This window comes from Hyperolius riggenbachi, chromosome 5, assembly GCF_040937935.1.
Source record: "Hyperolius riggenbachi isolate aHypRig1 chromosome 5, aHypRig1.pri, whole genome shotgun sequence".
NCBI classification, from domain to species: domain Eukaryota; kingdom Metazoa; phylum Chordata; class Amphibia; order Anura; family Hyperoliidae; genus Hyperolius; species Hyperolius riggenbachi.
Window position 1 is genome coordinate 118,015,404 of NC_090650.1, and position 23,648 is coordinate 118,039,051.

The 23,648-nt window shown below is 41.8% G+C and overlaps 1 protein-coding gene across 6 annotated transcripts in view; it reads right to left on the reverse strand.

Annotated features, from left to right (window-relative positions):
• The window catches only part of NEK10 (NIMA related kinase 10), a 357,380-nt gene that overhangs the window by 94,435 nt on the left and 239,297 nt on the right, over nucleotides 1–23,648 (reverse strand). The window lies entirely within an intron of this gene.

A 23,648-nucleotide genomic window follows, 5' to 3' on the forward strand; every position in this document is an offset into this window, starting at 1 on the left:
AATTTCTGTATACACGCAGCGCGAAAAATGTGGACAAACATGTTTTTGATAAAAAAAAACCCTTTAGTGTATATTTATTGGTTTGGGTAAAAGTTATAGCGTTTACAAACTATGGTGCAAAAAGTGAATTTTCCCATTTTCAAGCATCTATGACTTTTCTGACCCCCTGTCATGTTTCATGAGGGGCTAGAATTCCAGGATAGTATAAATACCCCCCAAATGACTCCATTTTGGAAAGAAGACATCCCAAAGTATTCACTGAGAGGCATAGTGAGTTCATAGAAGATATTATTTTTTGTCACAAGTAAGCGGAAAATGACACTTTGTGAGAAAAAAAAAAAGTTTCCATTTCTTCTAACTTGCGACAAAAAAAAAATGAAATCTGCCACGGACTCACCATGCCCCTCTCTGAATACCTTGAAGGGTCTACTTTCCAAAATGGGGTCATTTGTGGGGTGTGTTTACTGTCCTGACATTTTGGGGGGTGCTAAATTGTAAGCACCCCAGTAAAGCCTAAAGGTGCTCATTAGACTTTGGACCCCTTAGCGCAGTTAGGCTGCAAAAAAGTGCCACACATGTGGTATTGCCGTACTCAGGAGAAGTAGTATAATGTGTTTTGGGGTGTATTCTTACACATACCCATGCTGGGTGGGAGAAATATCTCTGTAAATGACAATTTGTTAATTTTTTTTACACACAATTGTCCATTTACAGAGATCTTTCTCCCACTCAGCATGGGTATGTGTAAAAATACACCCTAAAACACATTATACTACTTCTCCTGAGTACGGCGATACCACATGTGTGGCACTTTATTGCACCCTAACTGTGCTAAAGGGCCCAAAGTCCAATGAGTACCTTTAGGATTTCACAGGTCATTTTGAGAAATTTCGTTTCAAGACTACTCCTCACGGTTTAGGGCCCCTAAAATGCCAGGGCAGTATAGGAACCCCACAAATGACCCCATTTTAGAAAGAAGACACCCCAAGGTATTCCGTTAGCAGTATGGTGAGTTCATAGAAGATTTTATTTTTTGTCAAAAGTTAGCGGAAAATGACACTTTGTGAAAGAACACAATTAAAATCAATTTCCGCTAACTTGTGACAAAAAATAAAATCTTCTATGAACTCGCCATACTACTAACGGAATACCTTGGGGTGTCTTCTTTCTAAAATGGGGTCATTTGTGGGGTTCCTATACTGCCCTGGCATTTTAGGGGCCCTAAACCGTGAGGAGTAGTCTTGAAACGAAATTTCTCAAAATGACCTGTGAAATCCTAAAGGTACTCATTGGACTTTGGGCCCTTTAGCGCAGTTAGGGTGCAAAAAAGTGCCACACATGTGGTATCTCCATACTCGGGAGAAGTAGTACAACGTGTTTTGGGGTGTATTTTTACACATACCCATGCTGGTTGGGAGAAATACCTCTGTAAATGACAATCTTTTGATTTTTTTACACACAATTGTCCATTTACAGCGGTATTTCTCCCACCCAGCATGGGTATGTGTAAAAATACACCCCAAAACACATTGTACTACTTCTCCCGAGTACGGCGATACCACATGTGTGGCACTATTTTGCACCCTAACTGCGCTAAGGGGCCCAAAGTCCAATGAGTACCTTTAGGATTTCACAGGTCATTTTTGTTTCAAGACTACTCCTCACGGTTTAGGGCCCCTAAAATGCCAGGGCAGTATAGGAACCCCACTAATGACCCCATTTTAGAAAGAAGACACCCCAAGGTATTCCGTTAGGAGTATGGTGAGTTCATAGAAGTTTTTATTTTTTTGTCACAAGTTAGCGGAAATTGATATTAATTGTTTTTTTTCACAAAGTGTCATTTTCCGCTAACTTGGGACAAAAAATAAAATCTTCTATGAACTCACCATACTCCTAACGGAATACCTTTGGGTGTCTTCTTTCTAGAATGGGGTCATTTGTGGGGTTCCTATACTGCCCTGGCATTTTAGGGGCCCTAAACCGTGAGGAGTAGTCTTGAAACCAAATGTTGCAAAATGACCTGTGAAATCCTAAAGGTACTCATTGGACTTTGGGCCCCTTAGAGTACTTAGGGTGTAAAAAAGTGCCACATATGTGGTACCGCCGTACTCAGGAGAAGTAGTATAATGTGTTTTGGGGTGTATTTTTACACATACCCATGCTAAGTGGGAGAAATATCTCTGTAAATGACAATTGTTTGATGTTTTTTACACACAATTGTCCATTTACATAGAAATTTCTCCCACCCAGCATGGGTATGTGTAAAAATACACCCCAAAACACATTATACTTCTTTTCCTGAGTACGGCGGTACCACATGTGTGACGCTTATTTTGCAGCCTAGGTGCGCTAAGGGGCCCAACGTCCTATTCACAGGTCATTTTGAGGCATTTGTTTTCTAGACTACTCCTCGCGGTTTAGGGCCCCTAAAATGCCAGGGCAGTATAGGAACCCCACAAATGACCCCATTTTAGAAAGAAGACACCCCAAGGTATTCCGTTAGGTGTATGGCGAGTTCATAGAAGATTTTATTTTTTGTCACAAGCTAGTGAAAAATTACACTTTGTGAAAAAAAAACAATAAAAATCAATTTCCGCTAACTTTTGACAAAAAATAAAATCTTCTATGAACTCGTCATACACCTAACAGAATACCTTGGGGTGTCTTTTTTTCTAAAATGGGGTCACTTGTGGGGTTTCTATACCGCCCTGGCATTTTACGGGCCCAAAGCCGTGAGTAGTCTGGAAACCAAATGTCTCAAAATGACTGTTCCGGGGTATAAGCATCTGCAAATTTTGATGACAGGTGGTCTATGAGGGGGCGAATTTTGTGGAACTGGTCATAAGCAGGGTGGCCTTTTAGATGGCAGGTTGTATTGGGCCTGATCTGATGGATAGGAGTGCTAGGGGGGTGACAGGAGGTGATTGATGGGTGTCTCAAGGGGTGGTTAGAGGGGAAAATAGATGCAATCAATGCACTGGGGAGGTGATTGGAAGGGGGTCTGAGGGTTTGGCCGAGTGATCAGGAGCCCACACGGGGCAAATTAGGGCCTGATCTGATGGGTAGGTGTGTTAGGGGGTGACAGGAGGTGATTGATGGGTGTCTCAAGGTGTGATTAGAGGGGGGAATAGATGCAAGCAATGCACTGGCGAGGTGATCAGGGCTGGGGTCTGAGAGCATTCTGAGGGTGTGGGCGGGTGATTGAGTGCCCTAGGGGCAGATAGGGGTCTAATCTGATAGGTAGCAGTGACAGAGGGTGATTGATGGGTAATTAGTGGGTGTTTAGGGTAGAGAACAGATGTAAACACTGCACTTGGGAGGTGATCGGACGTCGGATCTGCAGGCGATCTATTGGTGTGGGTGATCAGATTGCCCACAAGGGGCAGGTTAGGGGCTGATTGATGGGTGGCAGTGACAGCGGGTGATTGATGGGTGGCAGTGACAGGGTGTGATTGATGGGTGGCAGTGACAGGGGGTGATTGATGGGTGGCAGTGACAGGGGGTGATTGATAGGTGATTGACAGGTGATTGACAGGTAATCAGTGGGTTATTACAGGGGAGAACAGATGTAAATATTGCACTGGCGAATTGATAAGGGGGGGTCTGAGGGCAATCTGAGCGTGTAGGCGGGTGATTGGGTGCCCGCAAGGGGCAGATTAGGGTCTGATCTGATGGGTAACAGTGACAGGTGGTGATAGGGGGTGATTGATGGGTGATTGATGGGTAATTAGTGGGTGTTTAGAGGAGAGAAGAGATGTAAACACTGCACTTGGGAGGTGATCTGATGTCGGATCTGCGGGCGATCTATTGGTGTGGGTGGGTGATCAGATTGCCCGCAAGGGGCAGGTTAGGGGCTGATTGATGGGTGGCAGTGACAGGGGGTGATTGATGGGTGGCAGTGACAGGGGGGGATTGATGGGTGATTGACAGGTGATCAGTGGGTTATTACAGGGAAGGACAGATGTAAATAATGCCCTGGCGAATTGATAAGGGGGGGTCTGAGGGCAATCTGAGCGTGTAGGCGGGTGATTGGGTGCCTGCAAGGGGCAGATTAGGGTCTGATCTGATGGGTAACAGTGACAGGTGGTGATAGGGGATGATTGATGGGTGATTGATGGGTAATTAGTGGGTGTTTAGAGGAGAGAATAGATGTAAACACTGCGCTTGGGTGGTGATCTGATGTCGGATCTGCGGGCGATCTATTGGTGTGGGTGGGTGATCAGATTGCCCGCAAGGGGCAGGTTAGGGGCTGATTGATGGGTGGCAGTGACAGGGGGTGATTGATGGGTGGCAGTGACAGGGGGTGATTGATGGGTGATTGACAGGTGATCAGTGGGTTATTACAGGGAAGGACAGATGTAAATAATGCCCTGGCGAATTGATAAGGGGGGGTCTGAGGGCAATCTGAGCGTGTAGGCGGGTGATTGGGTGCCCGCAAGGGGCAGATTAGGGTCTGATCTGATGGGTAACAGTGACAGGTGGTGATAGGGGGTGATTGATGGGTGATTGATGGGTAATTAGTGGGTGTTTAGAGGAGAGAATAGATGTAAACGCTGCACTTGGGTGGTGATCTGATGTCGGATCTGCGGGCGATCTATTGGTGTGGGTGGGTGATCAGATTGCCCGCAAGGGGCAGGTTAGGGGCTGATTGATGGGTGGCAGTGACAGGGGGTGATTGATGGGTGATTGACAGGTGATTGACAGGTGATTGACAGGTGATCAGGGGGGATAGATGCATACAGTACATGGGGTGGGGGGGTCTGGGGGGGGGTCTGGGGAGAATCTGAGGGGTGGGGGGATGATCAGGCGTGAGCAGGGGGCAGGGGGGGGATAAAAAAAAATAGCGTTGACAGTTAGTGACAGGGAGTGATTGATGGGTGATTAGGGGGGTGATTGGGTGCAAACAGGGGTCTGGGGGGTGGGCAGGGGGGGTCTGATGGGTGCTGTGGGCGATCTGGGGCAGGGGGGGGGGGAAATCAGTGTGCTTGGTGCAGACTAGTGTGGCTGCAGCCTGCCCTGGTGGTCCCTCGGACACTGGGACCACCAGGGTAGGAGGCAGCCTGTATAATACACTTTGTAAACATTACAAAGTGTATTATACACTTTGTATGCGGCGATCGTCGGGTTAACATCCCGCCGGCGCTTCCGTATGGCCGGCGGGATGTTGCGGCGGGTGAGCGGCGCCAGGCGGAGGCGGAGGATCGCGTCACTGATGACGCAATCGCTCCGCCCATGCCCCTACAAGGACCGCCGCCGTTTGTCTATACAGCGGTCCTTGCGGGGTGCACTTCCCGGCCGCCATTTGTATATACGGCGGTCGGGAAGTGGTTAAGGTGGCCATACACTGGTCGATTTGCCATCAGATATGACCAAAAGATAGATCCCTCTCTGATCAAATCTGATCAGAGAGGGATCGTATGGCCACCTTACTGCAAACAGATTGTGAATCGATTTCAGCCTGAAACCGATCACAATCTGTGGAGCTGCCGCTGCTGCCGCCCCCCCCCCCCCCCCTGCATACATTACCTGTTCCGGCCAACGCGAGTCCCCTGGTCCACCGCTGTCTTCTTCTCCGCCTGGTCCCGGCATCTTCTCTGCATCGGCTCCCGGCTGGCATCTATTCCCATCACCTTCTGCATCACACATCCGGCATCCGCGTATAACTTTCTGTCACTCCAGTGACAGCGGAAGTTCAAATAGAGCGCCCTCTATTTGTACTTCCGCTGTCACTGCAGTGACACAGGAAGTTATGTTGGATGTCATGATGCAGAAAAGATGCCAGCCGGGAGGTGAAAGCGGTGACAGCGGGGACTCGCGCCGGTGGAGCAGGTAATGTATCTCCGTTGTATTGCGTCGGTCGTCGGGCATTCGAACGCCGCTATCGACGCACTCCCGACCCGCCGGCGATCAAGAAAAATCTTCCGCACGGATGGATCGATGGGAGTCGACGGGAACGATGGATTTCGGATGGTAATTCATCGTTCTGTCAGCGGTGCGCGCTGTGATTTCACGGCCGTTTCGATCACTGTGATCGAAACGGCCATATTTCGGCGGGAAAATCGTTAGGTGTATGGGCCCCTTTAGAGAAGAGGTCATTGTTTCCATATTATACAAGAGGTTGTCTGGACTTAATTAATTGGATCATCTCGAGAAGGTGGAGCTAAACTCCAAGTTGTGGCCAATAACGTTTCAGTTGTGTTACGTAGGTGGCCTAAAAGACAGTTGTAATATTTATTCAAAGAAGGGAGAGGCTTGTGGAAGAACACTCCCATGACATCAGATGCAAGTGTGAAACAGACTCCCCAAAATTCCGAGACTAGTTGAAAGTGCCACCAGCAGTGGGCTTGATCAGCTGGCTGCTGGCATCCCTTACAGTGAAAATCTGTAGGAATAAGGCCCCATTTAGCCAACTGAACTGGAGTTCTGATTCTGAATCACAAACAATGGTTTTGAGTGTGTACATAGGATGAATATTACTTCATCTTCATGAAAAGCACTAACCAGCTGTTTTTAACTAACCCTGTCACCTTAACATTAACCTGTATTTGGGTCTGATTCACAAAGCTTTTCTGTTGAATTATCTCACTTTATTTATTAACTCACAATTTATCTCTCCTTAAATGACATAACTCATGATTTAGCTCTCCTGGGCCCATATGCAATTCACCTTTTCTCCTGAGTTTTCTCCTAGGATATAATTTTTCATCTTGTATTTAAAATAAGTTTTCAGCATTTTGGAATTGAAAAAGTACCAAAAAGTAGTTAAAAAACTATTATCAAAATTATTTTGAGTATTTTCTTGCTTGCCACTGATTAAAAATGCAATTTATTTACAAGTTATGAAAATATCACCTAGAAGAAAACTCAGGTGAAAAAGTGAATTGCATGTGGATCCTTATCTGACTTAACTTATGGTTAATCTCTCCCTAAATGTTTATCCTATGAATTATATTTCCTTATTTGTTTATCTCATGCATTATTGTTCATCTCAGGCATACGCTCTCCTTACTCTTAAAGGAACACTATTAAACCAAGTGTTCTAAAATGACATTGTAATGTCTAAGTAGCTGTGTAAACATTTTCCTACTTTTCCTGTTAAATATCAGAGCATAAAGCTGTAATTCATTGTGTGTAGATTTTAGCTATGTTTGGAATGTCTTGTTTGCATAGGTGAATCTCTGCAGTACGACGTGCTAAGAACAGTGTAATATTGAAGCAGAGTTATATTAAAAGCCTGTCAGGTGTCTGTGTTTCACACACACAATTACAAATGTTTATGTTGCACATAAGATACATTTCCTCTGCTCTCTGCAGAGAGCTCAGTCAGAGACAGGCAGAGCTTCCTCTCTCACACACACAGAATTAACAGATGCACTGTGAGGGAATTCCCCCTCCCCTCATGGCTCAGTCTGCCGTCAGAATTGTCATCAGAAAAGTGTGAAAGGAAGTTAACAGGTAGATAACAGTAAACAAAGAGTTAAGAATTCAAATGTATGCACCAGTACTTAGCAGCACTTCCCAAACATTACCTATCTCAATTGAAGTTGAAAACATGTTAATCGATAGTATTCCTTTAACCACTTGAGGACCACAGTGGTAAACCCCCCTAAAGACCAGGCACATTTTTACTAAAATGGCCACTGCAGCTTTAAGGCCAAGCTGCAGGGCCGCACAACACAGCACACGAGTGATCCCCCCCCCTCCCCCCCTTCCCTCCACCAACAGTGTTTGTTTGTTTGTTTTTTTATAAATATTTATGTTTCTTTTTTTAATTAAATTTACCCATTTTTTTTTTATATTCTTTTTTTCCTCCCTCCCTGCAGGCAGCCAATCACGGTGATCGGCTCTCATAGGCTTCACCCTATGAGAGCCGATCGCTCTCTTGTCCCCCAGGGGGACAGCCGTGGCACACGGCTGTCCCCAGTACAGCGCTGCTCCTGATCGCAGCGCTGTACATGTAATTAGATGGCGATTTCGTGTCTAACAGTCTCCCGAGCGGCAATAGCCGAGGAGGTTAAGGTGAAAAATAAGTAAACTTTGTGAACCATCCCCTTTGAGTCTTATGCTAGGTACACACTATGAGATTTTCTGGCAGATTTATTGTCAGATCGATTATTTTCAACATGGTTTTTCAACATCGTTTTCTGTCCATTTTCCGTTCACTTCTATGGAAATCGATCAGAAAATGATCAGAAATCAATCGGAAATCAGATCGGGCATGCTGGAAATAATCAATCTGACAATAAATCTGCTAGAAAATTTCAAAGTGTGTACCTATTATATTACCTGTCAACTTTCTATGACCCCAACCCTAACCACGACTCTACAGCATATATCTATCACTTTCTTTAGCTTCTAATTAACTTAGCACTATCTTAACTCAATAATTGACATCAACAGCACTTATAACATCTTAATTGCCAAAAATGATTGGCACTAAGATGCATTGCTTTGCAGCAACACTATGGTCTGTGACTAATAATGTGACTCCAGGGGGATAGTGACTTGGGGGGCAGAGAGCAGATTTTTTCTGTGCGGCCCAGCAAAGTATAGTTAGGTACACCCCTGCGTATGCAAATTTTACCTAAACTTAAAGAAAACCTGTAATGAGAAAAAGTTCCCCTGTGGGTACTCACCTCGGGTGGGGGAAGCTTCCAGATCCTACCGAGGCTTCCCCGTCCTCCTGTGTCCCAAAGCGATCTCGCTGTGCTGCGTTATCCCCCCCCAAACAGCGGGGATGTAAATATCTACCTTCCCGACTCCACGCAGGTGCAGTATTGGCTCTCCGCTCGGAGATAGGCAGAAATAGCCGACTGCTGTCGGGCCGCTCTACTGCGCAGGCGCAAGTCACCTGCGCCTTCATAGTATAGCAGACCCGCCAGAGATCGGCTATTTCTGTTTCCACGCTGAGAGCCACAACATCGTCCCCCGCTGGAGCCAGGGAAGGTAAATAAATCCAGCTTGTCAGGCTTGTCGAGCCAGGATTGCAGGACGCTTCGGTGGAGCCAGCGCTGGATTGCCTGCAGCTACAGGGGAGGGGAAGCCTCATTGGGACTCTAAGGCTTCCCCCTCCAAAGGCAAGTATCCACAGGGGATGTTTTTTTCAGTACAGGGTCTCTTTAAAAGTAAACCTGAAGTGAGAACAAACTTATAATATAAAGAGTGCATCAGACTGTCAGTGCTGCTGTTTAGAATCCACATTCTGCTTTGCTTAGCTGAAAAGGATGCAGAACTAATGACCTATTGAACATTCCTTCTATACACTGTTTAGGAAACTGGACTGAATTCAACACAGCTGTTGACATAGTAGAGTGTCCTAATCCCCCCCATCGATTGTTTGCCTTTTTACAAATTCCTTTTGGCAAATGAGCCATGTAACTGAGCTCTGGAAATGTATTAAATTTTCAGGTGAATAAAGAATACTTACAAGTGAGTAAAAATAATTGTTTATACAAATAAAATAACAATTATTCTGACTTAACCCAATGAAAACAAGTACGGTAATCAGAATCAGGTAGGTGTAGGAAAAGCACTTGTACAAATTTGTGTGCATCAAAATATATTTCTATTATTAATAGATCTTAAATCTCTGCCTGGGCATAGGGGAAATAATACTGTCCCATTTCTGTAATTGAAGATATACTTTAGCAGTGCACATTTACTGATGCCAGAGGCCAGTAATGTACTTTTTACAGGAGACAAAGGATGGCATTATCCCTTTTGGCAGTAGAGGCCAGGAACAGCTAGAGCAATACATATTACATCCAGCTCTGACATTCAATATTTACCTTGCTTAGTATTGGTAGATATGTTTCTAAACATTATTTTATCAGTATCTGGACCCTTGCAGTTATTCTGTTTATAATTCAAACCAAACCAGTCACAAATGTGAGCGATATAAGTTGTATATATGATGACAAATGAGATCAGAGACCATTTCCACTAAAAATTGCCAGCCGTAATAATCAGTATTTCCTGAGATATAGGCCTGTGCAGTAAGACACCAATGCTGACTTTTTCAGCAAGGTTCTGTTTGTCCCAGTTTAAAGTAACATTTTTATGATTTTTAAAAAACATCAAGACAAAGTTTATTACAAAAAATTGTTTGCAAACATTTTTAGCACAGCATGCAAAAAGTATACAGATAAAAATGGATTTTCAGTATGCATTTTCCAGGTCAGATATTGAACCAGTGATAGGATATACAAATTGTACGCATTACACAAATGACAAATATTACACATTATTGTTATTTAATATACATCTACATCTTCTGCAGCGCTGTACAAAGTATATTGTCCTGTCACTGTCCCTCAGAGGGGCTCACAATCTAATCCACATTATGCTAAGCAGAGTAGGTGGGGTGTTTGGTTTTGGTTGTAATGTATGGAATTGTACTTTTTGGACAGGTCACAATATACTGTGTCAGGTTAAGAGGGCAGCATGATGGGCTTATTGTGTTAAGTGCCATTTCTTCCACACTAAGTGATATTTTTTTTAAAGACAACTATCCCGAAAAACTATAAAATACATACACATAAAAATGGAGATTTTCAAGTGCCAAAATAGTGTACAGTGTAACTGGTCAACATCTTTGTAAAGATCCTTTCCAGGGAGTACTTTTGTAAAGAATAAAGGAACTACTGAAAGCCTCCCATGAGAAGATGGACTAGTCCAAAATCTGTCAGGTCTGTCAGCTTTCAAATACTTTTGTAAGTGACAGCAACCTAGGAATCAGTGTAGTTGGTAACCTCCCCTGTGGAAATGATCATACTGACAGGCAGCATCAACAAATATTTCTGCTGGATATAGGTACACACTGCTGGAATGTGTAAAAATTGGCTCTCAGATTGGGGAATAAAATCATCAACACATCATGAATGCCTTAAAGATCAAGGGGTAATTGGGAGTGTGTTTGATATAGTTATAATATAAATTCACTAATCCCTTAAAGTGGACCTGAATTCTAGCACAGGACAAAAGGAAAACATAGAGAAATGCACCCTGTATGTATTTAGAGAGTTTAGCCTGTCTAATCCCCCTCATCTGTGTCTAATCACAAATTGTAATGTAATCTCTCCCCTGTGTCAGCTGACTGCCATGGCAGATACGGCAGAAAAGTACAGGATGTTAACAATAGGTCTGCTCCCACGAAAGCTGGAAGTAGAAACACTGCAGATTTATTGAAGGCTTTGTATCAGCTGTAAAAAAGAAATGTTTTTCTTTGAAGGTTATTATGCTGTTGCTTATGCTTCGGAGCTGAGAGGAAGTTCTGAGTTCAGGTCCGCTTTAAAGTAAACGCAGTTAACTTCACCGCATGTTACTCTTGCAAATTAAGCCCACTATGTCAAAAATAAGGTGATTTTTTTTAAACAACAGATAAATCTCAAGGTACTGTAATTAACCCCCTCCCTCTCCTGTGTACTTTAGACCAGAACAAAACAAACATTTAGCTGAAATGCTAGATCATAAATAAAACAGCACAAACATATAAAACCTCCATTAGCTATTCTTCATTTACAGGTCCTATGTGCACACTTGCACAGCTGGTTAGAAAGATTTATCCTACATACATAAATTACGAACACCATTAAAACCCACAAAGATGTAGACTGTTGAAAATGATGAAAGGCTTTAAACCTTCCAATAATACATATATAACATTGAGTTCATAAATATATCATGGAGAAAATATACAGTGAAGTATGGCATTGCAGACTATTTCTTGTAGAAAAACCAAACAGCAAAGCTGGGGGACAATTCAGGAAATCCAAGCAATGGGAACTTCATTGATTAGGCTCATAGTTTCATTGTGTTCCACATCTCTTAGTTGTACTCGTTTTGATCAGGAATCATGCTCACTGTTTATATGAACACTCCTCTTCTTAAATAAGATCTCCAGCCATGATGAAGAAGACAAGAAGATACTCCGGCATGAAAGGACGGAGTTTACAGCGGACCTGAATTCAGAACTTCCTCTCTGCACTAAAAGATGTGCAACAGCATAATAACCTTTAAAGAATGATGTTTCTTTGTTACAGCTGATACAAATCCTGTAATCATTCTGCAGTGTCTCTACTTCCTACTTTCATGTAAGCAGACATCCTGTTAACATCCTGTGTTTACAAATTAGTTGCTCTGCCATTGGCAGAGGAGATTCCTGAGCTGACACAGCTGAGAGATCAAATTACAGTGGTGATCAGTTACAGAAGAGCGGGAATTAGACAGGCTAAACTCTCTAAATACATAGGTGGAGCATTTCTCTTTCCACTTTGTGATTTCCACTGGGTTGTTGGGAAGCCACAGTTGAAAGACTATAACCATGAACGGCTTTATGGATTCGGATGCGGATCGTGGAAAACGGCAGCCGGCACTATTTCTTAGGGAGAACAAGCAATTCAGACGCAGCCAATTGATTTTAATAGGCTTTGATTCCACATATGAAATCAAGTGTGGGAAAATCAGCCTTTATGTGAAAAACAGCATTGTTATAACAAGCATATGCCAAAATATAAAGTGCAGCAGTGTGCCAACAAAGAAGTATACTACGCTAAAAAAAAACCTGTAGCAATAATAAAAATGTAACATGGCTTCATACACCCTGTAGTCCTATATACTGGATCTTAGCAAGCATAGTATATTGCTAACGCTGCAGGACATTCTCAGACCTCAAAGTTAGTGTGTACCAGTAAATAATCTACCTCTAACCAAGTCAAGTTCTGTGAGCCCAGGGGTATTGAGCTTGGGAGCCCATATCTTTTAGAATTTGTGAGGAGCCCCTCTGTGAGCATATTTTTTTTTAATTTTTAAATAAGTGTTTATGTGTGACAACCAATCATTAGCTATAGGAAAGGTTGGCTGTTTCCAAAATAATAAAATCAATTTCCTAGCTTGGAACACAGCCCATGGGACCAAAATGTGAACATGTTCTGCCATATCCAAGTTTGAGATCAAGCCCAAAACACACTTAGCCATTCTTGGGATGGCAGAACCAGTCACAGTATCTAATGCGCCTATAACCTCGTTCCAGGACCTATGCAATTTGGGGCATTTCCAGAACATGTCCAAAAGGTCATGATAGTCTCTACAGCATCAAGCACATATAGGGTCATCACTCCGACCCATCGCATACAACCTTTTTGGAGTCAATCAGTTCCTATGCACTATACTAAAGCGGTTTAAAATCTGGACATAATATTTAATAAAAACATGTTTTCCTATTTTTTATATGCCATACGGTTATCATATTTGCATTTGTGCACAAGTATTATTATTCATTTATAAGTTATAGCTTCCCAAAAGTACAGTTTTTTGCTTTGTGAGCTGACTTTACATTTTATTAATAACTGCTTGTATTCATTCATTCAGGCAGGCAGACATGCCTTGACTCTTTGGCCTAGTGCACACCAGAGCGGTTCGGCTGCGGTTTGCGATCCGCTTGCGGGTGCGGATCCGTTAGGGTAATGTATTTCAATGGGCTGGTGTACACCAGAGCGGGAGGCGTTTTGCAGCAACGCATACTCCCGGGCTGCTGCAGATTTTGGATTGCGGATGCGTTTCTGCCTCAATGTTAAGTATAGGAAAAACGCAAACCGCTCTGAAAAACGGCACTTCAGAGCGGTTTGCCAGGCGTTTTTTGTTACAGTAGCTGTCAGTAACAGCTTTACTGTAACAATACATGAAATCTACTACACCAAAAATGCTACACAAAACCACAAAATGCTAGCTGAAACGCTACAGAGAAAGAAGAAAAAGCGTTTCAAAATCTGCTAGCATTTTGCGGATCTGCTAGCGGTTTTTGGTGTGCACCAGGCCTCTGTCTGTCTCCGGGAGCTTCTCCACAGTCAGAGACTGTGTCACATTCCTTACTTGATACATTTAAGTAAACACAAGATAACATTGTTTAACATTCGGATGCAGCAGGCTGTGCAGGAACTGAAGCTTCTAAAGCCTGTGTTTAACCCTTTGAATGATGTTCTAGTAAAAAAAAATAATGCTCTTTGTATATAATATGGTGAGAATAATGTATTAGATCAAAGAAGAAATTCTGGGTTATATTCTACTTTAAGCTGAGATAATTTTTGTGTTGCATTAGTAGACACCAAGGGAATAGCTTGAAGAATGTCTCCCCATTCTTCCTCACTCAAATCTCCAAGATCATGCATCCAGCCCTTAAAACGCTTAATAGGATATTTTTTCCAAAAATATATTTAGAAGGTATGCATAATAAGAAGAGATGAAACCACTTCTGGATGTAGTTTGACCAGTCAAATTAAATATAGGGGTGGGGGACAACTGAAAATCAGTAGAACATTTTTGTTGCTTCAATGCATGAGCCAATTGGTTGTATTGGAATATTAGGAGTCCCAAAACATTTTTGATGATTAAAAAATACCAACATGTTGAATACTTTGGGCTTCTTTGCAACCTCAGGATTAGTGTTGAGCTCTCATTTCACATAATTGTAATTTTGAATCTAAATTCGTAATTTTTTAATTTTGCATGAAATTTGTTACGTTTTTTTAAACTCAGTGTGATGACACAGGGGGCTGGTCAAAGCTCCAGGTAAGTGAAACTTACTTTTTGTTTTCAGTTAAGGTTCACTTTAAAAGTATAGTGCAGCAAAATGTAATTCTATTGAGTTTAACCGCTTCCTGTCCGCCTAATGCAGGGTGGTGGTGGGAGAGCGGCTCTCTCATGCCTCCTGGATGCCTATTGATGTCATCTAGCGAGGCACGAGCTCCCCTCACTATGCACTGCGGACCCCAGCAATCAGTCTGCCAGCTGCTGATCAGTGCTGGCATGCAGTTTTTTTTAGTAATTACTTATTTAAATATTTATATAGCGCCGTCATCTTACGCAGCGCTGTGCAGAGTATAGTTTTGTCATTTAATTGTCCCTTGGAGGGGCTCAAAATCGAAACCCTACCATAGGCATATGTCTATGCATATATAGTGTAGGGCCAATTTGAGGAGGATGGAAAAGAATTTTTTTTTTTTGCAAAAATTTTGTTTTATTAATTAAAAAAAAAAATAGCAGCAACAATGAAATACCACCAAATAGAAAGCTCTATTTGAGAGGGAAAAAAAAGGAGGTAAACGTCATTTGGGTGTTAAGTTGTATGACCGAGCAACAAGCCAATAAAGTTGTGACGTGCCGACTGCCAAATTGTAAAAAATGGCCTGGTCACTAGGGAGGTATAAACCCCTGGGGCTCAAGTGGTTAAAAAACATTTTTTTCTTTGAATTTTTAAAAATCCTTTTTTGACTTGTTCCCAATTGTTTCTGGTTTGTGTGAATGTTTTTTGCAATTGACATGAAAAACCAATTACGTCAGCCGCGTTCGTAATATCATAAAATATTATGATCATCACTAATCAGGATGTGAACAGCAATGAACATTGCTCTCTGGTAAGCAATCATACTAGGCATGTTTATGTCCATAGTATCTGCTTAAAATATACTCAGGCAGTAAGACCATGTTTGCATATCCCTCATCCCTCTAGTGCCAGCTTTACTCCCATCAATTTCTCTAGTGCCAGCTTTACTCCCATCAATTTACTAGCAATGGCCAGATAAACTATAAAATAATACTACAAGTTTAGTAACACGTACCCTGCACAACACAAGGCAAACAGTTAAACTTTTAAGAAGTTTGTCTTTTTTTACTTAAAAAAAATAATATTTAAGATCCTTGAGGAACCTAGTAAAATATGGCTGAGTTACAGGGCTATCTAATTTCCTGGACAGGAGTGCTCAGCTGCCTGAAAACGGGGACTGAGCCAACTGTCTCACAACTATATCGCTGCAATTATGCTGACATAATACGCTCCACTACAAGTGATGTTTTTATGAAAAAAGATGATGGGATTTTTATTGAAATGTAGGAGCTCTGGGCAACAGTTCATGAATCAAATCCTAAAAAGAATTCAGTGGAATGATATGTTAGTGCAAGCGATCAAAGAGTACCTATCTATATTTAAACTAGTTGACTAGACAATTTCTCAGATATTCTCATGTGAGTAAATTAGAAATGTATTATAACTCCATTATAATATAACTGTATTATAACTGCATTAAAATACATTGAGCAAATGAGCAAATTGTGGGCTGAAATTTATTTTTGTAAATAATACACTTTTCCCTTAATTAAGCCACTAAAGCGTCATTAATTTTAATACTTAAAAAGTAACAATTGGCTAATGGCTAGAAAAAGTTTCCAAAATAGTGGTAGTGCCAGAAGAAAACTATTTTTGAACTGTGTTAGTTAAGAAATATATATATTGGTAGAGAAATAAGCAAAGGTTGTACCTTCTAACAGTTAACTAAAAAAAAATGAAGAGTGAAAATATTTTCATGCAGAATCAATTCTAACTGAATTGCTGCCACTTGGGTTCACTGCGGCCACCAGGGGCAAGCACTGCAATAAGTATGAAAGCGCCAGTAGAAGCATAAACCACTGGGTTTCCCCACTGGTTTGAAACAGACCAATAGGAAACCTTCCTATCAGGGATGACTCTGATTGGTCCACCACTGAGATGACCATTACAAATGATCCTCTTAGTAGTGTGAGGATTCCTATTGACTTCTTTTAATCCAATGGGGAGCCCAGCAGTTGATTATGCTTTTGTCATGGCTCCTATCAATATTGCAGCACTTGTCACTAGTGGTGGTGGCAGTAGTGAACACAAGCAGTGGTAGCAACGGTGAACTTGATGCACAATAGTGCATAGTGAGAACAGAGCAATAGACCTTGTGATGGGCACAGCGTATCGGCACAGGATATGCTGTGAAAGAGTACCAATATTCAAAAACGTAAAACAATTAATGTACAGCTTTGTTCTGCCAAGATCAGTAAGCAAAAAGAATAATAACTCCAGTGCTCACCTCTATATCAATAGACTTGTAAAGCTCTGCCCCACCCCTCAAAACTGCCATGTTTTTTCCCCCCAAAGTGTTCAGAAGCTCTGTGGCCACCACCACCATCTTTCCGACAGCCCACCCCCAGCTTGACAGGAGGAGTGCAGCAAGGACAGTGCATGTGCAGTACACCATGACCCAGCAGGCGTGCAGACTGACTGCAGAACAACAGAGGGGACCGGGAGGACATCTAGGGACCCAATAGACTACGTAGGGCTGGAAGAAGCCAAAGGTTAGCGAAAGTCAACCTTTCATTTGTTTCAAGTTTACATTAAAGAGGTAAATAACTTGCACATGTTCAGTTTTAAAGAGTTTGGTGAATATAAACGGAAGCGTGTATAATTCTTTGTTATATGCACTGTTAAAACACAACACCACACTTATCATTTACCTCCTTGACGGTAATGACGAGCTTGGCTCGTCCATTACCGCCGGAGGGCGCTGCTCAGGCCCTGGTGGGCAGATTTTCATAATTTTTTTTTAATACACGCAGCTAGCACTTTGCTAGCTGAGTGTCTACCTTGATTGCCGCCGCCTGCCACTACCCACGGCGTAATTCTAGTTTTAAGATTTTATTGTTTCATTGTATCTGCTCAATGACACCGTCATTGAAGTATACTAGAGCTCAAATCTATGAATTATTGACCCTTTTTATCCCTTTCCTGCTCTCAGAGGCCAGTTGCTGACAGGAAAGTATTTTATGGCTGTAATTACTTATCAGTGAGGCTTATGTCTGACCCAGTCCGACCCGCTCCCGACCAGGACAGAAACTGTCACTTGCATACCTGATGTTTAACTCTTTCAGGCATAGTAAGAAAAAAAGGAACACAGTCTAGTTATTTGTGTGCTTGGCACTGTACATACCCATGTCTATCTCATCATGTCACATGTCACCTCGGTTGTCCTTTAACTATAAAATGACTATAATAATACATTATAACATTTAAACTTTAATTTGTAATATACATGTACAAAAACAATAAACATGTATACCGAACAGGTGCATATTTACTTGAAGAATCAAATTGTTCTTGTGTAAAAAGAATGAATGTTTATTAGCTAAAGGCCTATGGCCATAAAAGCAGCACAATAATGCTCTTCAATATGTCTTTAATGCAGAAAATCATTGACTATTGATGAAATTATTCACTAGTCAATATTAAGGCTCTACAATGAAAAATGCACTTAGTTCCTACAGATTTTTTGTTACGCTTCATTAATCACATTATCCAAAACAAATTCAGTTTTCTGGCATTTTTTTGAAAGTGCTAAAAGTAATTAGTGTTAATGAATTCCCAGTCGTACTACACTATTATGGCTTCATCCTCTGTAATGGGCTGCTATCCTTTCAGATAACCAATAATACAACACAACAATGCAGGGACAAACTGCTGCAATAACCAAGTGCAGATCAGGTGAAAAACATAAATAGAATGAAAGCTGAAAAGTTTAGTTTTGAAAGTAATAAAATACACAGTGGGGGCAGCATAAACCATATAGTTTACACAATATGCATAATGGCCAGAGTAAAATGGAATGTAAGCCAAGGTGATTATAATAAGGTTATTATATTAAAAGGTTATGTCAGTAATAGATACATTTTTATATTTTGGGGGGTTAAAATGGGGATCACATATTCTGCACATACTGTACCTTTACCGTATTAAATTGACTCACTTAAAGGATACTTTATATTGAATAGATGACCTGTTTCCGATATTCACATGAAAGCGCTGTGATGCTGTGCAGTGTGTTATTGTACAGCTATATGCATTTTTGCAATTGTAAATGATTGAGTCTGTAAATGTAGTAAATGATTGAGTCTGCACTACAAAGAATATCACTTGTGGAGGCCGTCCATGTGTTACAGTATAATACAAAGCTACCTCCGTTTGCTGATGTAAACAACACCTAAGTGGAACTTTTCAAATTGAAAAATACTTTGTTTAGTTATGTTTGCTAAATTTAGAACACTTCAAAGTCCCACTTCCTCATGTGGACACAGGAGGCCATATGTAATTGGTGTTGATAAGAAGCTTGAAATGTGTGGGCTTGAAAATTGTTTACCAGAAAATTCTATTGCCGGCTTCACCTGAGCGATGTCCAAACGAGAAGAGCCTCCCTCAAATGAATAATAGCTATTTGCTAAGCATTGCTCCTAAGTGCGGGTAATGGGGAGCTGGGTTTTGTGCTATGGAGTTGCCCTTCAGCACCACAGCACTGTTGCCTCACTCCCTTGGGAGATCTGATGCACGGCCACTAGAGCCAAAAAGCTCCCCACCACTTACCAGGCACTTGCTGCTACATCCTGGCACTGTTGGTCCACAAAGCTTCATGCTGGTTTGAACTGAACTGCCAGACCTGCCAGGACTGCTGCCACCGATTTCCTCCCCTCCTGACTGGTGATAGAGAACAATTGATCCCTGGCCAAACCGTCTTTTTAGCTTCCATCGGGGCACCCCATTGGTGTACTAGGTGGACATAGTGAGAATCATTCTCCTTAGGCTAGACTCAATAGGTAAAGGATCAAAAGTGACCCTCTATAACCATTTACCTGGAAGTGAATGGACATCTGAAGGTCCTTTCATTAAAGGGGGCTCCTAGATTCCACCATTTTTTTTCAATATAACACAACCCCCCCACCCCCCCACAGCTTTCTTTAATCAACTCTCACCCATACAGGCTGGTATAGCCAGGATGGTTAAGTCAACCTGTATGGGGCTCCGCCATAATAAGCTATACCAGCCCACATGGTACATGATATGGGGGGCTCTGTAAAGAAGCAACACTGCATATGGGAACCTGCACTCTCCTCATCCTCCACCACCACAGCCCCACCAACTGAATTGGATTGCCATTTCCACCCAAAGTGGTGCCAGTAACACTTCCCCACCTGCAAGAACAGGGATATTTGCTGCTGAAGGTGATATATATATATATATATATATATATATATATATATATATATATATTTATATATCCCTGATACATGCCAGTTACTCCATGCCTCATGTCCAGCTTGGCCACAGGCACACCTATCCTGCCCTTCCATCACCACCAAGTATGTTTTTTGGTCCTGCTTTAATTGGCTTTACCCCCCCTGGGTAAAGCCAATTAAAGCAGGCCCTGGTGCATGGCGCATGAGCCTGACATTCAAATATTTCTTCAGCAATTAATAGCTTAGTTTTCTGGCCTCTGTCTCATACAGAGGCTGCAAGTCAAATAGTTATTCAGCAGCAAATTGCTCAATTTTACTGGCCTCACCTAATGTGGCTGTTTTTTTCAAATGTTTAGGCAGGTAACTGCTCATTTTTTTCAGGCCTAACCTAGTGTGGCTGCTATTTTTAATATTTAGCCAGGTAACTGCTCAATTTTTCAGGCCTTACCTAGTGTGGCTGCTATATCCAAATCTAATGTTCATCTAAGGTACTAGGTACCTAAGAGGTAAGATGTACTGGGGTTGTGGTGGTACATCATTCTGTGGCCACTGCATATGTGATTTTCTGTAGAAGAAAACTATTAGTTTTCCGAATGCAGAAGAGGTAATTGATGGGTTCACTCAGCATGCCACAGTAACAGATAAAAATGTCCACCTCTGCATGCTAGTAGTAATATACATTGTTTCAATGAAACAATTTATGTAAAGTTTAAAAATGTTGCCTGTTGCACCAGGCATCATGCTCACCTTGGCCACAGGAACAGCTATCCTGCACCACCTTCAGCAGCACCAAGTATGTCATTTGGTCTTACTTAAATTGCAATCTGACAAATTATTTGGTTGGTGCATAACAGTAACATAGTTTTTTCAGTGTGATAACTTATGTAAACGTTAATAACTCTGCCTGTTACACCAGGCCTCATTATTAAAAAATATTTGCCTTGCACATGACAGTTTTAATTTAAAAACTTTAATATACAATGCCTGATCTATCAGGCCTCTCATACAGTCAGTGCAGATGTTTTATACCACTAGCACAATGACTTATTTGAACTTTTTATGATGCAGTTTTTAAAAATGTAATATATAAGCTTGTAATGACATACTGTATAGTTCAGGCCTCTCTGAGGACTGGTGTTCTTTTCCAGGGGTCATTTCAGGCCTCTCATACAGTGGATGCTAACAATGGTGTACACCAATTTACATGACATACATATTTGAAATTAAATGTTAAAATTATTAAATGTTAATGGCATACAATTTTTAAAAATGTAATACATACATTTGGAATGATACATATTTCAGGCCTCTCTGAGCAGTGGCGTAGAAATAGGTGATGAAGAGGTTGAAACCATATTGGAGCCCTTGGGCCAGAGGGGCCAGAGCCGGGAAAAGGTCCTCCAGCATCCAAAGCTGAGACACCAAAGTGCTCCCCCCATCCCTCCCACCCCAGCCGTCACATACTGATAGCTATTAGATTAAAAGATACCTTAATCTCTAGTCATCTGGCTTGCAGTCACTGCCATGTATGCCCTTTTCTCATTTCTCTCGGCTTCAAATACAATAGGGGAATGATAGCTGAGTGAGTTGTGCATCCCCTCCTACACTGTGCCCTGAGGCTGGAGCCTCTCTCGCCTCTGCCTTGGCCCAGCCTTGAGAGGGGCCCTTTCTCAACCACAGTATTAGCTCTCTACTGGTTCTGTGCTGGTAATAATCCCTTCTATAGATGCTTTGAATAGTAGCGATCATTAACAAACTGTTCCCCAGCCCCTTCTTGCACATCTGTCATGGGGGGTTGTCCTTGGCAGGTTTTGGTGCGCCGTATCAAATGTTATATATAGAGTGCTTGTGGGAACCCAATGTAAAACTTACAATGGGGCAAACAGCTCCTTAGCTACACGGCTGTTTCTGAGGACTGGTGTTCTTTTCTGTTGGGCAGGAAGGATGATATGACTGTAGAGTTAAGTCATTGGCACTGTGGCCCGTTGAGTTGAAATATTTGAAATGTTGAAATTTTAGGTCACAAAAAGTTTCAAAAATGCAATAGATAAATTTGCAGTGACACACATGTCTGGTCTCTGCTAAAGTGGCTGCAAATAACAATTTTCAAGGCAGGTCATTGCGGCGGCCATTCTAGAGACCGTTATTTGAAAAATGTTGAAAGTATATGGGATTTTTGGCATTTACACATGAAAAAAAGCCTCTGCGTAAAATACGTTATTTTTGCAGAATATTTTGCCCTTGATCAACCTCTGACATGCCACTGTCTGGGTTTTTGTACACTACATGTACCTTTTTTTAAAAGAAATTGTGACTGCAGAGATTCCCTGAAAGTTTCAGAAGTTCGTCTGCCATTTAAATCAATGGGGCTCGCCACAAATGAATGAAATTGTGGTGTTCAGTCATTCCTATTTCTGTAGGAAAACCTTCCCTGCCTTCAGATGCCCAGCGGGTACAAATGTATTAGTTATTATAATAACATAAATTTGTACCACTCGTGTATGAGTGGTACAAAGCCTGATTCTTATGTGCTGTGTGCACTGTACTTTACAGCTAACTCATGGCAGCCTTCCAAGAAGCACTCAGTGCCCGTCTACCTCAATATCACTTCCATGTAGAGGTCTGAAATGCATTAAACTAGGAAAAGAATTTCTAACATTTTTCAAGCAAATATCTATGAGTTTATGTTTTATATCCAGCCTGTTCTCCCCAACACTTACCAGCATGGGACTCATAGGCTGAAGAATACTGGGGACCTTTGCCCTGAGACGTAGGTAAGGTGTGAAAAATGAATGGCTTCAAAACAGAAAGAGAACTTGTAGTAAAACAAAAATGCATTTGAAAAATATATGAGCTGAAGCACTCATGTAAGTTGTAGCTGAGGGTGCTAAAATCAATTGGTTGACAATTTCCTAAGGTCAAACACTGAATAACAGCACATAAACAAGTGAAAAAAGAAGATATTGTGCCTACTCAAGCACAAAAGTTACAACAAGAAATGGAAACTTCCAAACAGTGCTAAGCATTATTTTGATAATGTGTACAGCAAAATGACCTCAAAAGGACCTTTCTGGTTAAACTGCCATCCAATGACCTAATTTAGAGGACATTTATAAATTGTGGCAGTCTGTTAAAATTTAATATATACAGTATATATGGCTATGGAAATGAGTTCAAGTTGGTGATAAAGCTTTGGAAATAAATAATAGATTCTGGTATAAATTGTGAGCATGCCCTGGGTTTGGCTTTAAAGGAAAACTGATGTGAGAAGAATATGGAGGCTGCCATCTTGATTTTCTAATAAACAAGGCCAGTTGCCTGACTTGTGTGGCTGATGGTTTGTCTCAATTAATATAAGTCGCTGGCCCAGAATGAGCATGTAGATTAGTTGCTTTGACTCTGGTCTGACTCCACTGGCTGCATGCTTGTTGCAGGTGTGTGACTCAAACACAGCTGAAGCCAGAGGCTCAGCATGACAGCCAGGCAACTGGCATTTATCAGGAAATGAAAATGGCAGTCTCTATATTCCCCTCACTTCAGGCTCCCTTTAAGGCTGGATCCGTACTGGACTGGATGAAAAACTGATCCTGTAAAAACTGATCCATTTGTGTTGAAACGGATCAGTTTCTTACAAAGGCATCACTTTTTCATCTGGTTTTGTCCATTCTGTTCCCCCACCTTCTCTGTGCCTGTTGCTGTCACATTTATGTCCCCCCCATCACTGCCACCACCATTCAAGCCCTCTACAAGCTAAAAATGTTGGTGTACAACAGAGCCCAGGGCCTCATCAG